At 41.5% G+C, this 16,473-nt stretch overlaps 1 pseudogene; it reads right to left on the bottom strand.

The window, feature by feature from the left end:
* Positions 1–944: 944 nt before the first annotated feature.
* LOC114636287 lies at positions 945–5,533 on the bottom strand (annotated as a pseudogene).
* Positions 5,534–16,473: the final 10,940 nt, after the last annotated feature.

Here is a 16,473-nt window from a genome sequence, read left to right as displayed (position 1 = left end):
GACAGCAGGTAGTAGCAGTGGCGGTGGTGGTGACAGTGGCGATGGGGGGGGGAGGGGAGTGTCGTCCAAGGCAGCGGCAAACCACTTGGCTTCATTTTTAGTCACAGCAGCTGGCAGAGCTGCCACGGTACTCGAATTATTCCGTTTTGGCCAAAATGCACCAGTGTTAGACTTCCGCACGCAGCTTAGAATAGACAACACCAGACCAAATTGTTCCAAGGGGTGGGGGTTATTCAGGGCAAAGGTGGGGGAAGAGAGATAGAGGAAGATGGTGGAGAAAAGAGAGCAAGGTCAGAGGGTTCTGCCTATTTATATGGGGGGTGATGTAGCCTTTTCCCAGGTAAAAGTGAGGTAGCCAGGTGGATTCTGGCAGTGTATGAAGGTTGCCTTGGCATCGATGTAGGGTCACCTAGGTCACCCTAGATAACCCTATATGTGATGTCACTGAGTTCGGGCCTCATACCAACAGCTAGTCTATGCTCTCTCCAGTTTCTTTTTGGAGGCACTCAGAGCTGTTTTCCTCTTAGCATTGCTTTCATTGTGTCCCACAAGTTTGGGTATGTTTTGTCTTCATTTTCACTAAATTTTAAAAGGTCTTTTTTTGGTAACTGATTGATTTTTATTAAAAGTCTAAAATACACATTTAAAAATAATCTTAAAACTATTGAAAGCACCCATGTGAAGGCAGGACCGTCAGTCTGAGTGACTAGAAAACCACAAAAAGACCCACCACCCTGTGCAGTTTTGCAATTTGCTTCTGCCTCTGCATGCAGTGACTCAGACATTTCGATCAGATGCAACTAAGGTCAAATGAGGTAAACTGCTCTACAGTGAGTTCTACTCAGAAGGCATAGGTGATTATGCTGCAAGTCACATGATCAAGGCTGTGTCTCCCATCATCTTTCTGGAGAGTGATATGGGATAGTGTGTCTCTTTGAGGACTTTCAAGCCTGAGGGTTGGATGGGCAACATATGATTTGTTGCTGGCTGTGGTTCATGTCTGTGGTCAGTTGCACATAATTGGATGGGATAAGCCCAACTTTCCCACTGACTTCTTTCCACCAGTCCAGGTCCACTTTGTTGAGGATATTGATGATCTGGCCTTTCCTGAAGGCTAGCTCATAATCGTTCTGTGTGGTGTAATTGTACATTGCAATCACCTGGCACACTCCTGGCTGTACTGTGGTCTTGGGTAGCTCAGTTGGGGTGATTCTGCTTGTTCTGGAGCTTAGAAGTTTGACATAATTTGCTTGGAACCACCCTATCTTGCTGTTTTCCCCTCAAGCTTGCAGTTTTCCCCACCATCCACCTGGGTTCTTTTTTCAGATGATTCAGCTGACCAGGAGCCAGGGTGAGTTGTTCAGGACCAATAGCAGTGTAGGAAGCAATAATCTGGGAGATTTTAGTTTTTTTCCCTAAACTCCCTGCTTTCCCATCAGTTCCAGAGCCCTCTGAATCTTTAAGCCTCACATAGTTAGAAGGGAAGACTCTGGACTTGTCACCCACTGTTCCAGTCCACCAGTCTTATCTTTCTTGGTAATCACAATCATATCCCCTTGCTGAAAGGTTAAATCTCCTTTCTCAGAACTCTTGTAAGTGTACATGGCAATAAATTATCCTCCAAGAATGTTGGATTGGCAGCCAGGGAAGCCACTCTCTTTAGACTAACAGGAATTTTGGTAGGGCCAGTATTGATGATTGTGAATTTCCTTAAGGGTTGTGAAATGAGTTTCATGTAAGACTTGGGGAACCAATCCTTTTGACCTTGAACTTCTCCAAACCACCACATGTCTTGCTGTTCCAGAATGGTGATGACGTCACTTTTGTTAAAATTTAAGTTGTCTTTTTGGCTCTCCAGGGATACAGGGCTTGTGCTTGTAGCCCTTATACCTTTTTACCTTGGTCCAGGATGGGAGATGGGGAGGAGCCAGTGACTGTGACTGGTGTAAAGGCCGATCTCTGCCTTAACTGGCCAGCACTGGTCAGAGAAGGCTGAGCTGCCCATGTGTCCCAGTTGTCCATTTCTGGTTTCTCATTTGTGCTGCTTAGCCATGTGGAAGTGAAGTCTGCCCAGTTGCTGGGGGTTGTGAAGGTCTCAGAAGAGGTCACTGGCAAAGGAGCAGGGGTCTCACACAGTGTTGGCTCATTGCCGGCAGGTCCAGGTGAGAGGAGAGAGATCCTGGTCTCAATGGGTCTCTCAGGGCTGAGTGGGATGGTGAGTGTCAATGGCCCAAAAGAAACACACCCTGCCAGGAGTCTTGTCGAAGCATGAACTCAACTTTAATGTGTCAGTCTCTCACTTTCACAAACTTGGAACATAGGGAGGAAAAGTCTTGGTGGGGTGAGATGACGTAGGGGGCAGGGAAGGGTGACAGAGGATATGGGGTGACTGACAGGGCCAATGGCAAAGCTCTATGTGGGACTGCATAAGGGTATCCTGGGTCATGGTTGAGCAGGTACCTAGAACCCTGAGATTCTCCGTGGAATTCTGCGTGAGAACCGGCAGGAGTTCGGTCCCTCCCATCATCTAGGATCCTGAAAAACAGCCACATAGATCTCCATAGAGTCACCCAGGCTATAGGCCTCAGGCCCTAGAGATTTACATACTAATGAAGGCCAGAGGGCAGAGCAAATTAAACATTCCTCCCCCAGATCCTCCCCCAATCCTCCCCCTTTCTCCCTCCCTATATAACTCGGGACTGCCCTGAGTTTTTGGGGGTACACCTAGATCCATCTATTATCCGCCATGACAATAAACCTTTTTGGAACCAAGGACTTCCACATGTTACTGGGGCCTGCTGCCACCAAGGCCCTCAGGCCGCTGGAACCATAGGATCTTCCTCCTTGATGTGGGACCCGCCACGGAGGCAGAAGCCCTTCCGGGGCTTGCGCCGCCATGGCGGCCTTTTTAAATTTTCCCCACAGCTCTACATCAGCAACAGTAGGGCAGAGCCAGGGCCAAACTGGAGTTTTGTTGAGTCACCCTGGTATGGAAGTGGCAGAGATAGGTCTCAAAACTTGAGCCAAGGTTGAGTTTGTCCTCAAGGCCCAAACCATGGCCAAAATGGGGTCCAACAACACAGAGCCAGTTTGGGGGCAAGGGTAGATGTCAGATTAGTCACTGGTTTTTCTGGAGTGGGAACCTCATTTTCTGGAATCTTCTCTGCATAGTTTTCAGGGAATCATCCCGTATTTCATTTTAGCTCTCCTCCAAGGTGTCCTGGCTGTCCAGTCTGGCTTTCCTCCACAATGACTGTATATCCTGGCTGGATGGTGATCTCATCTTGACTTCTGGATTCAAATGGGTACAGAACTCGGTAATGTACCACTTTTACATTCTCCTGTGCAGAAATTGTAAGTGGGCCTTCCTTTGTGGTAGACCAGGGTGCCTGGACAGCAGGCTTAGCTGGCTCTTGATGTGGATGGAAAAGCTGACTCTGTTTGTCTTGCACTTCTGGTTTGGCTCTCTCTTCTTCCTCCTTCTTTTTGACACTGTCTTCCATTTTTAGTTTAGTTAGTCAACTCCTCTTGGGGTTTCCAAGGGCACCACTGCTCCTCCTGCTGCTCATGATTCAGCCATTGCTTGTCACTTTCCTGAACTTGTCTCTGAGCTTTTTCCTTTTGCTTTTCTAACTCCAGGCTCTTCCTCTCCTGTTTTTTCTGTTTCAGCCACTCTGCCTTGATGGGCCTATGCTTCTGGAGTTGCTGTTTACTATGTATTTCTCTTAGTTCCTTCAGCTGGTTGTTGAAAACATCAATCTCCTGCAACTTTGACTTGGTCTCTCTCTCTCCACCTTGTCCAGGTGCTTTCAAAGCTGCTGCCCAGGCTATCTCCTTTGCTTCCAAGGCACTTTTGAGGGTAAGAAGCAAATCTTTATGCACACTGTTCTGTTGGATTTGATTGGTCGTTGAGTATCTCTTTCTCTGGAATAAGTCTTACAAGCATTTGGTGAGATTCCTGCAATTGTTGCTGTGATTTCAGCAATTCTCAGTTCTCTAGACTTGTTCATGCTCTCAATTTCTTGCCTCTGGGTTGCCAGTCGACACCTGATATCTTGAAGTTTTCCTTCTAGCTGATGCTTTTTGTCATTCAGAGCTTCTAACTCAAACTCTGGAGTCTTCCTTCTCACCTTCAGGACCATGATGCCCTCCTGCTCCTTGTTCCTCTGATTCAGGAATTCCTGTCTCCGCTTCTGTTCCCATTCGAGTTGTCACTACCATTAGAGTTCTTATTTTGCTGCCTCTGTCCTCTTGATCTCCTTCCTTCTCTCCTCCTCTCTCTGCTTCTCCAACTCCCACAGCTTTTCTAGCTGTTTCTCCAGCTCTGGCTATCTCTTGGACTTCTGTTCTTGGTGCTCCCACTCTTTCCTCTCTTTCTTGGTGCTATCCAGCTGAGCCAATCAATCCTGTTCTTTGCGCAGGTGCTCCAAGAGAGCTTGCCTATGTTCTCCAGCCCCAGATTTTCTAGTTCAAAGTTCTCCTACCTCTTATCTTCAAATGTCACAGGGAGCTTCTTTAACTACTGCTCATCCTCTGACAATGGCTCCTTGGGCAGCCTCTGATCCACAGATAAAGAGATTATGATGGACATCCTACTGCCAGAGTGAACTCTTCTAAAGGAAGGAAGGATGTATTCTGGAGGCAGGACAGGCAGCAGTGGTTGACTAGACATGGCAACATCAATTAGGTGCATAGTTAGAATAAATTCTTCTGTGGTGAGTTTTCCATCTTGATCAGTGTCAGAAAGATTCCATATTGAAGCCAGCTCAGCACGGGGTAAACTTGATTGCATGAGAATAGTTCTTGCCTGGGGGGACCTGTTAAGTGTCATGCATGGTTTTGTCGTGCCTGCATTTCAGTCTTGATGATGGAGGCATAGCCCACTCTGCTGCTGGGGGCAGGGGAGGGGCTCTGGCTACATCGAATGATGATGCCTTCTGTAATAGTGTTTAATTGTGACCCTGGTCCAGATCTGCTGAAGGAAGAATTCTTTGGCAATGTGGCTGCAGGATGAGCAAATGCAGGCAGAGGCTGTATGATGGGAGGAGCCCCGTTAGTCAGGGAAGGCACTGTTGCTGGAGGGACAGAAGATACTAAGGGTGGACACATTCCAGCAGCTGGGATGGAGCCCATTGGCATGGGAGCAACAGCTGTGAGTGGCAGTATGCTAGCAATTCCTCCTATACCAAATGCTGGTGCACTGGAAATAGCAACAACTGGTTGCTGTTTTATGACAGGGAGAAGTGCAAAGAGGAGCTCCTATCCTTGTAGCTTCAGTTTGATAAGCTTCATGGCTATGGAAAACTCAACTTAATCCATCCTTCTATCCTCATTCATGTTCGCTATCGCCCATATTTGTGCTAGACAGGCTGAGGTAAACAAATTGAAAAAAAATGTTCCTTGCTTGATCACCAGTAATAAATCCAGATATCAGCTTCAAACTATGGAACTGCTGGTCATGCTTGGCTCTTTCCTCCACAGTAATGTCCCAGATATCCAGACTACCACTGAAAGGTGTGGGAAACTAAGTCATGGTTCTATTATGTTCAGCTTGCTGATTGACACAGTCTGTAGTCCAACTAACGCAAACAATGGTCAGCTCTGAACAGAAATCCAAGAATCTAGTGGTTGCTCAGTCCCATGAGGCTAGTTGTTTCAGCTGGTCTTCTGCAGAAGGAGGTTCCAACAGATGTGCTGACAAGTAAGTGTGCTAAAAAGTCTTTAATTTCTTTATTTCTTCCTTGACCAAATTATTATTGAGTAGGGTGTTGTTTAGCTTCCATGTGTATGTGGGCTTTCTGTTGTTATTGTTGTTATTGAAGACCAGCATTAGTCTGTGGTAATCTGATAGGATGCATGGGATTATTTCAATCTTCTGTTGAGGACTGTTTTGTGACTGATTACATGGTCAGTTTTGGAGAAGGTACCATGAGGTGCTGAGAAGAAGGTATATTCTTTTGTTTTAGGATGACATGTTCTATAGATATCTGTTAAGTCCATTTGCTTTATAACTTCTATTAATTTCACTGTTCAGTTTCTGTTTTAGTTTTTGTATCTCTGTTTAGTTTCTGTTTTCATGACCTGCCCATTGATCAGAGATGCATTTTGAAGTCTCCCACTATTATTGGGTGAGGTATAATGTGTGCTTTGAGCTTTAGTAAATTTTCTTTTTTGAATGTGGGTGCTCTTGCATTTGGAGCACAGATGTTCAGAATTGAGAGTTCTTGGTAGACTTCTCTTTTGATGAATATGAACTGTCCTTCCTTACCTTTTTTTGATAACTTTTGGTTGAAAGTCAATTTTATTTGATATTAGAATGGCTACTCTAGCTTTTATCTTGGGACCATTTGCTTGGAAAGTTGTTTTCCTGCCCTTTACTTTGAGGTAGTGTCTGTCTTTGTCACTGTGGTGCATTTCCTGTATGCATCAAAATGCTGGATCCCGCTTATGTACCCTGTCTGTTAGCCTATGTCTTTTTATTGGGGAATTGAGTCCATTAATGTTAAGAAATATTTAGGAATAGAGACTGTTGCTTTCTGTTACTTTTGTTGTTAGAGGCGGAATATATTTTTTTGTAATATTTGTAAACACTCCGATCTCTACGAAATCAAGAACTATTAAGTTCTTAAGGATCAGCATTGAGTATTTATATTCTTTTTTTATATTTTATTTTTTAAATTGGTAACTTTAAAAAAATGTTAATCAAAGGCTTTATAAGTTTGGTAATGCTCAAAAACAAGATGCCCATACAATCAGAAGTGTAACCCAATACCTAACCTAGATATAGCAACTATCTTTGAACAGCGGAGACATTCGAGCATCCACCTCCATGTTCCCCTCCCCCCTCTCTCTCTCATCTCCTAGCTCCTCCTCTTCATCTCCTTACTCCTCCCACCTTAGCTCCTCCTACATATCACCCTTCCTGTTAAGATAAAACTTTTCTCTCAAAATACAATTAGAGCATAACTATACCAATTTGCATCAGTAAGGTACAAGATAGACCTAATACCCAGGCCATCATTTTGTAGACTAACCAGAACCTCTGTCATCTCTCCTAACTAAAAGACTTATTTCTGAACCTGGCTTTTTTCTTGGCTTTAGAATGAATGTCAGCTGAACACCGTCCTCTGAAGTCTTTTCTCTCAAAGTAAATAGCCTGAATTGGCTATGAGACTATGTCTTCAACCTTGTCAGAAATCCAGAATGACTGAATTAACTGAAATTATGGGAAGCACAAAGCATAGCTTCTAAAACTTAGCCAATTTATAGAGACCACTGAACACCTGGACAGTCCCTATACTACAAAACGCTGGAACATCTGATCTTCAGCCTTCTGGCCCAGGATCATCTGACAGACCTAGTGATACAGAATTATTAAGGGCTGATTACTCTGTCTTGGCAGATATAATCAGTTGACTATTCCACAAGTGTGTCCTTTTCAGGACAGTAATTTGTCTGTAGATGAAAAGAGGCAATTCTTGCCTAGTGGCTGTCTCACTACAACTGGATTAACTCCAAAGACACTCAATTTCTTCTTAGAATCCAAGATAGGAAGCTGTTGGGAGTAGATGGGTCTTTAATCAAACTGAACATTAATACAGAAATGTTTGTAATATCAATTCTGTGGACTTCTGACGTTTTGAAAACCAACTATCTGTAGGAGGAGCTAAGGTAGAAGGAGTAAAGAGAGGAAGAGGAGGAGTTGGGAGAGGAAGAGAAAAAAGGAAGAGGAGGAGCTAGAGAGGGCAGAGATGTAGGAGGATGGAGAACATCACAGGTATGGAGAGCACTTGTGGGGAACAACTTATAAACTTATAATTAGGTTAGCTAATTGGGATACAACTCTCTTTGTATGGGCATCTTGTTATTAATTATTATCAAACATATAAAGCCCTTGATTAATCTATAAGAATTAGAGTCTCATTCTCTTACTGGGCCCGCATGGATGGTGGGATGGTCTGGGCAATGCCCAGCCTTGTGGGGACAGTGTGGGAGATTGGCATAGCCATCTCCCATGCTGGCATCTCATGGGTGGCAGGGCTGGTGTTTCTGGCTGGCTGATTCTAGCTACTGTGCGCACATGGCCTGCAGCTGAGAAACGTGGTGGCTGGGCTAGGCAGAGCCGCTGCAGCTTAGATAGTTTGCCTGAGCTGGAGGCTGTTTTTAAATAATTACTACAACAACTATCCATGTAAGGCAATCTGGACTGTTGTCTGTTAACTCCTCTCAGCTATTTCTAAATAAAATATAGAAAACAACCTAACAGTAAACTCAGAGCCATGAATTTGCTATAGGCCCTTAACTCACAGGCTAACCATCTCAAATCAGTTAAAAAAGTTAAAGAAGGCCTGGGTCTAAGCCTTGTATTCCTAAATGTGTTATATAGGCACAATGCCTATGAGAGTAACAATATTAATCTCACTTCTATATCAATAAGAAAGTCATACCAATGAAAACCTTAAATTTGAAATCAAAGTAAATTTTGTACCATTTAAGAAATTATAACTTCAGCTTAGTAACAATTATACAGATTTCTACAAATAGGTTATGGCTATGCAATAAATCCTAGCTATTCCTCCCTGTTCCAACAAATCCACTGCTTTTCCCTAGAAAGACAGCCCAATATTAACCACCTCAGTCCTCAAGCCCAGCAAATAGGGATGCCAACTTTTCATTAACTTTTTCAAGCTGATTTTGGGCATTGAGATATCAGAAGAGTGGCGGGGGGAAGAGTAAATTGATAAGTTGATAAGCCTCTGTGTCTTCACTGCATTCAGCTGAGAAAAAGTTTTTTTTTCTTCAGGTTTCTGAGACACAGTTTCTGGACCAGGCTGGACTCGAACTCAGAAATCCGCCTGCCTGCCTGCCTGCCTGCCTTTGACTCCCAAGCGCTGCGACTAGAAGTCTGTGCCACCAACTGCCTTTGGGATTTGTTGAAAAAATATTACTTTCTTGCTTTTTCTAGGGTATAGTTTCCCTTCTTAAGTTGACGTTTTCTATCTATTATCATTTGTAGGGCTGGATTTGTGGAAAGAAACTGTGTAAATTTGTTTTTGTCATGAAATAAATATTTTGGTTTCTCCATCTATGATAATTGAGAGTTTTGCTGAGTATAGTAGCCTAGGGTGGCATTTGTGTTCTCTAAGGGTCTGTATGATATCTACCCAAGATCTTCTGGCTTTTACAGTCTCTGTTGAACATTCTTGGGGTAATTCTGATAGTTATGCCTTTATATGTTACTTGCCTTTTTTCTTTTATTGGTTTCAACATTCTTTCTTTGTTTTGTGCATTTGGTGTTTTGACTTCTATATGATGGGAGGAATTTCTTTTCTGGTCTAATCTATTTGGAGTTCCATAGGCTTCTTGTATGTTTATGGACATCTCTATCTTTAGGTTAGGGAAGTTTTCTTCTATAATTTTTTGAAGATGTTTACTGGCCCTTTAAGTTAGGAATCTTCACTCTCTTCTATACCTATTATCCTTGGGTTTGATCTTCTCATTGTGTCCTGGATTTCCTGGATGTTTTGGGTTAGAAGTTTTTTGCATTTTGCATTTTCTTTGTTGTGTCAATGTTTTCTAAGGCATTTTCTGCACCTGAGATTCTCTCTTCTATCTCTTGTATTCTGTTGGTAATGCTTGCATCTATGACTCCTGATCTCTTTCCTAGGTTTTCTATCTCCAGGGTTTTCTCCCTTAGTGAGTTTATTGTTTCTATTTCCATTTTTAGATCCTGGATGGTTTTGTTTAATTCCTTCACCTGTTTGGTTGTTTTTTCTTGTAATTCTTTAAGGGATTTTTGTGTTTCCTCTTTAAGGGCTTCTACCTATTTATCTGTGTTCTGCATTTTTTTTTTTATAAAGGGAGTTATCTATGCCCTTCTTAAATCCTCTATCATCATCATGAGATGTGATTTTTAATCAGAGTCTTGCTTTTCTGGTGGATTGGGGTATCCAGGACTTGTTGTGGTGAGAGAACTGGGTTCTGATGATGCCATGTAGCCTTGATTTCTGTTGCTTATGTTCTTGCTCTTGCCTCTTGCCATGTGGTTATCTCTAGCGTTATCTGATCTTGCTGTCTCTAACTGTGGCTTGTCTCCCCTGCAAGCCTATGTGTCAGCACTCCTGGTAGACCAGTTCTCTCTGAGGAATTTGGGTATGGAGAACTGTGGCACAGGGTCAGCTTCAGAGTGCAGACGGAAACTATAAGTATCCTGTTCCTCGGTGTTCCTTGGTTCCTGTGTCCTGATGACTCTGGGCAGATCCCTCTTGGGCCAGGAATTTGAGAAGAAGTGGTGGTCTTATCTGTGCTCACATGTGTCAGCACTCCTGGTAGACCAGTTCTTTCCTGATGGTATTTGGGTATGGAGACCTGTGGCACAGGGTCAGCTCTGGGCATCAATGGAACTGGAAGGCGGGGTTTTTATTTTTCAATATGAAGTTGAGAATTGTTCTTTCAAGTCTGTAAAGAATTGTGATGGGAGTTTGATGGGAACAGCATTGAGTCTGTACATTATTTTTGTAAGGTGGAAATTTTCATTATGTTAAGGCTACTGATCCATGAACATGTTAGATTTTTTTCATCTTCTGCTATCTTCCTTAATAACTATCTTCAGAGATTTGAAACTTTCCTCATACAGGTCTTTCACATGCTTGATTAGAGTTATGTCAAGATATTTTATATTATTGTTCATATTGTAAAGGGTTTTTCCCCTTAATTTTGTTCTCAACCAATTATTGTTTGTATAAAGGAGGGCTATTGAATTTTTTGAGTTAATTTTGCATGCAGATCCTTTGTTGAAGTAGCTTCTTAGCTGTAGATGTTCTCTGGTAGAACTTCTGGAGTCTCCTATATATACTATCATAGCATCTTGGAATAATGATATTTGTACTTCTTTTCAATTTTAATCCCTTTGACCTCCTTTTGTTGTCTCATTGAACTTCAAGTTCTAGGTAGAATATATTTTGCATATATTAAAAATATTTAGAATATATATTGAATATGTAAGGAGAGAGTGGACACCTTTTCCCCTGATTTTTCGTGGAATTGCTTTAAGTGTCTCTCCATTTAATTTGATGTTGGCCAATGGCTTATCTTATATTCCTTTTATTATGTCAAACTATGTGCCTTGTATCCATAATCTAAGACTTCTAACATGAATGGGCATTATATAGTATCAAATCATTTTTCAGCATCTGTGGGACTGCGTAAGGGTATCCTGGGTCATGGTGGAGCAGGTGCCTAGAACCCTGAGACTCTGCAAATTCTGGGTAGGATTCTGCGTGAGAACCGGCAGGAGTTTGGTGCCCCCCAGAACCCAGGATCCTGAGAAACAGTCACGGTCTCCATAGGCCAGGCTATAGGCCTCAGGCCCTAGAGATTTACATACTAATGAAGGCCAGAGGGCAGAGCAAATTAAACATGCCTCCCCCAGATCCTCCCCCAATCCTCCCCCTTTCTCCCTCCCTATATAACTCAGGACTGCCCTGAGTTCTGGGGGGTACGCCTAGATCCATCTATCATCCGCCATGACAATAAACCTTTTTGGAACCAAGGACTTCCTCGTGTTATTGGGGCCTGTCGCCACCAAGGCCTCCAGGCCGCTGGAACCATAGGGTTTCCTCCCGAATGTGGGACCTGCCACGGCGGTGGAAGCCCCTCCAAGGCCCACCACTATGGTGGCCTTTTTAAATTTTCCCCACAAGCATCCAAGAAGATAATTGTGATTTTTTTTGAGAGCCTTTCTTCCTTCCTTCCTTCCTTCCTTCCTTCCTTCCTTCCTTCCTTTCTTTCTTTCTTTCTTTCTTTTTTTTTTTTTTTGGTTTTTCGAGACGGGGTTTCTCTGTATAGCCCTGGCTGTCCTGGAACTCACTCTGTAGACCAGGCTGGCCTCGAACTCAGAAATTCGCCTGCCTCTGCCTGCCAAGTGCACCAAACTCTTTTGAGAGCCTTAAGGTATACTTTTAATTCATAGTTATGAGAACTCTCTAATTTATTCATGAAGGCACTTAATTCTATGAATTTGCCTCTTAGTGTTGATTTCATTGTGTCCGCTAATTTTGGGTATGTGCCTTCACTTTGACTGACTTCTAGAAAATCTTTAATTTCTTTATTTCTTTTCTGACCCAGAGATCATTGAATAAAGAGATGTTCACTTTTTGTGAGTAGGCTTTCTCATGCTTCTGTTGCTGTTCAGCTTTAATGCATGGAGTTCTGACAGAATACAAGGCATTATTTCAATTTTATTGTATCTGTTGAGGCTGCTTTGTGACTGAGTATATGAACAATTTTGGAGAAGGGAACATGAGGGGCTGAGAAGAAGGCATATTCTCTTGTGTTTGGATGAAATGTTTCTGTAGATATCTGTTAGGTCCATTTGATTCATAACATTAGTTAGTTTCATTATTTCTCTGTTTAGTTTTTGTCTGGATACTCCCTTGATTGGTGAGAGTGAGATGTTGAAGCATCACAATATTAATGTGTAGAGTTCTATGTGCTATTTCAGCTTCAGCAATGTTTCTTTTATGAATGTGGGTGCTCTTGTGTTTAGGGCATATATGGTCATATTGAGATATCATTTTGGTATATTTTTCCTTTGATGATTATAAAGTCAACTTCTCCATCTCTTTTGATTTATTTTATTTATTTTATTAGATATTAGAGTGGCCATTCAAGCTTGCTTCTTGGGTCCGTTTTCTTGGAAAACTTTTTTCTACCCTATAATCTATCTTTATTGCTGAGGTGTGTTTCTTGTATGCAGCAGAATGATAAATCCTCTTTTTCATATTCACTCTGTTAGACTGTGTCTTTATATTGGGGAACTGAGTTCACTGATATTGAGAGATATTAATATCCAGTGATTCTGAATTCCTGTTACTTTGATGCTGTGTGCGTGTGTGTTTGCACACATGTGTATGTGTGTGTGTGTGTGCATATCCATGTGATTTTCTTGTTTTGCTTTTGCTGGTATGCAATTACTTATTTCCTGTGTTTTTGTGGATGTTGTTAACTTCCCTGGGTTTTAGGTTTCCTTCTAGTATTGTCTGTAGGGCTGGATTTGTGAATAGACATTGTTTAAATTTGGTTTTATCTTGGAATATCTTGTTTTCCCCATTTATGGTTATTGAGAGTTTTTTTCTGGGTGCAGTAGTCTACATTTTAGAGGTTCCAAGATATCGGTCCTCCAGCGTTTACAGTATTTATTGAGAATTCATGTGCAATTTTGATAGGTCTGCCTTTTTATGTTCCTGGCCCCTTTCCTTTGTCCCTTTTAATAGTCTTTCTTTGTTCTGTAGATTTAGTGTTTTGCTTTTTATGTGATGGGAGAATTTTCTTTTCTAGTCCAGTTCAGTCTAGTCTAATTGATGTTCTGTAGGCTTCTTGTTTGTTTATAGGCATCTCTTTCTTTAGGCTGGAAAATTTTCTTCTATGATTTTGTTGAAAATATTTTTTGATTTTTGGAACTATGACTCCTTACCTCTTTCTATTCCTCTTGTTCTTAAGTTAAGACTTTTCATGGTATCCCAGATTTCTTGGATGCTCTTTGTGAGAAATATTTTAGATTTAACATTTTCTTTGACTTATGTATCAATTTCTTCTATAATATCTTCTATTCCTGAGATTCTTTCTTTCATCTTTTATATTCTGTTGGTGATGCTTGCATTTGTTGTTCCTGTTCTCTTCCCTAGATTTTCCACCTCCAGGATTCCCTTAGTTTTTGTTTTCTTTATTGCTTCTGTTTCTATTTTCAGGTCTGGAACAGTTTTATTTATTTGCTTCTCCTGTTTAATTGTATTGTCCCATAATTTTTTGAGGGATTTATTTGCTTTTTTTTCTTTAAAAGCATCTACTTCGTTGATTTTTCTGTACTTCTTTAAGAGATTTATTATTAGCCTAGCAAAGGCATCTATCATCTTTATATTATTAGATTTGAGGTCAGTTTTTGTGTTTTGGTTGTATTAGGCTATCCGGTGCTTGCTGTATTAGGATAGCTGTTCTCCAGAAAACCCACATTGCCTTGTTTTTCTTGATTGTGTTCTTTTCTTTTGAAGGTCTATAGCCATCTGGATGTCCCTGGACATTACTGTTGTAGCAAGTATTTGGAGGGGGCCTATTCTGGATGATCCTGGTGTGGCAGGCCTCTGATAGATATCCATGGATTGGACAATGGAACTCAGAGGACCCTGTAAGTCTCCCAGCCATTGTGCATACCCTTGTATGATTTCAGTTCAGCAAGTCTGTATGGTTGCAAATGAACATATCCAATGGTGATAGGTAGAGATTTCCTGGACAATGAAGGTCCTGGGGGAAACTGCGGGGTGGTTATGAGAACTGGGTGTTCCTCATAGGACTCAGCAGTAAGGGGAAATATATGCAGTCGAGGAATCTATCCTGTCTGGGTTCTGGATCAGCAAGTCTAATGAAGGGGTCAGGGGAGGTCCTAGACAAAGGAGTTCCAGGGGGAAGATAGGTTGCTCATGGCAGCTGGGCATCCCCCAGAGGACTAGGTGGGCTGAAGAAAATCAAATGTATTATACCTTTTCCTGATCTGTCTTTTTTTGGGAAATACTTGAACTGGATTTCTCTGATGTTCTTTTTATAATAAATTTTATTCTTTAATTGAAGAATATGTCAAAAGATGGAAAGATATCTCATGCTCATGGAGACATTCCACACACCCAAAGAAGCTAAACAAGAAGTAAGGCACAAGACTGAATGCTTGAATCTCACTTAGAAGGGGGAATAAAATAGTCATAAGAGGCAGATAAGGTAGGGAACTGGTTGTGAGAGGGAATGGGATGTCAAAATCAGGTGTGAGGTGAGACAGGAGAGAGCATCAGAAAGTCAGGAGAATGAATGGAAATCTGCAGCTGTAAGGGGTGGCGGTGTGGGGGGCATATCAAAGACATGCCCAAGAACCAAGATTGGGGAAGTTTCAAGAAGCAATGGTGATGACCTTATACGAAAATCAGAAGAGTCAGAATATTGAACCTGAAGAGGCCATCTCCTGTAGCCAGGAGGGAACCACAGAGGAGCAATAGGGACATCAACCCACTCAAGCCACTCAAAAAACTTTCAACCATAATTTATTCTGTCTACCAGAAATACAGGCATGGAAAGTGAAACAGAGACTGAGAGAGAGACCAATGTATAATTAGCCCAACTTAAGACTCATCCAATGAGCATATACCAATCCCTGATATTTTTAATGATACTCTGTCATTCCTGAAGAAAGGAGCCTAGCATGGCTGTTGTCTGAGATGCTCCATCTAGAAGCTAACTTAAGCAGGTGCAGAGACTCATGTCCAAACATTGGACTGAGTTAGCAAACTCTTATGCAAGATTTGCAGGAAGAACTGAGGGTCCCAAAGGGGTTAGGAACTCCACAGGAAGACCAACAGAGTCAAATAACCCGGATCCTTGGGGCCTCTCAGAGACTGAAGCAGAAACTAATGCACATACATGAGTTAGATCTAGCCATCCCATCATATTTAGCAGACATGCAGCTCAATTTCCATGTGGATTCTCCAACAACTGGAGCTTGGGTTATCCCTAAAGCTGTTACCTGTCTGTGAAATACATTGCCCTATTTAGGCTGCTTTGCCTTGCCTCATTGGGAGAGCATTCATCTATCCCTGTACAGACTTCATGTACCAGGGTGGGGATACTGGTCCAGTGCTCCACTCTCTGAGAAGAGAACTCCGCCCTCTCAGAGGAGATGAGGAACAGTGTGGGAAGGGACTGTGTGTGTATGGGGGAGGACCACAAGCATGGCAGTTATTGAAATGTAAAGTGAATTAATAAAATAAAATATAATATAATTAAAGGATATAATAGTTTAGTTGAACCCATAAATTGCTCAATACCTAACACTGTGCTGTCATAATCTTACAGTAAATTTTAATCAGTTACATTGTTAACATTTTAAAGTTGTACACCTGTTTGTTTGTTTTTCTGGCACTTCATGTTCCTGACAGTTGACACTAGCATTTGTGTCTTATAGATATATCCATATGTTATAAAAATTTTAAGTTTAGTGTCTTTCTGAAGTATCAATATAACAGTTATTACAGCACAGTTCGAAGAATTTAGTTCACATTTTTTCTATATTTCATGAGCAAGTGAATATTTGCTCATAACACAAAATACATCATGAATTTTTTTTAAAAGAGATTTTATGTCTGTACATGGTTTTATGGTCTATTACAATTCAATAAAACAAGAATATAATAAATGAGATAATTTTAAAAACTGGTGCTTCTCTACATGTTGTCAAGTTCTCAGAGACATCATTTTCAATGTACAGTCAACATCCTTGAATTACTTAGGCCATTATGTTCCTAATTATCTCATCTCAGACTTTTTTCTTATGTAGTAGGTGGAATAAATTAACAGAATCTGAACCCATGTCATGTCTTTTGCCAAGTCATCCTCTAAAATGGAGTACTGTTCTTTTTATCTTTTTATTAAGCCCTT

Source organism: Grammomys surdaster, unplaced genomic scaffold (genome assembly GCF_004785775.1).
Source record: "Grammomys surdaster isolate TR1022 unplaced genomic scaffold, NIH_TR_1.0 123433, whole genome shotgun sequence".
Taxonomy (NCBI): domain Eukaryota; kingdom Metazoa; phylum Chordata; class Mammalia; order Rodentia; family Muridae; genus Grammomys; species Grammomys surdaster.
This window is presented reverse-complemented; position numbering and strand designations above follow the sequence as displayed.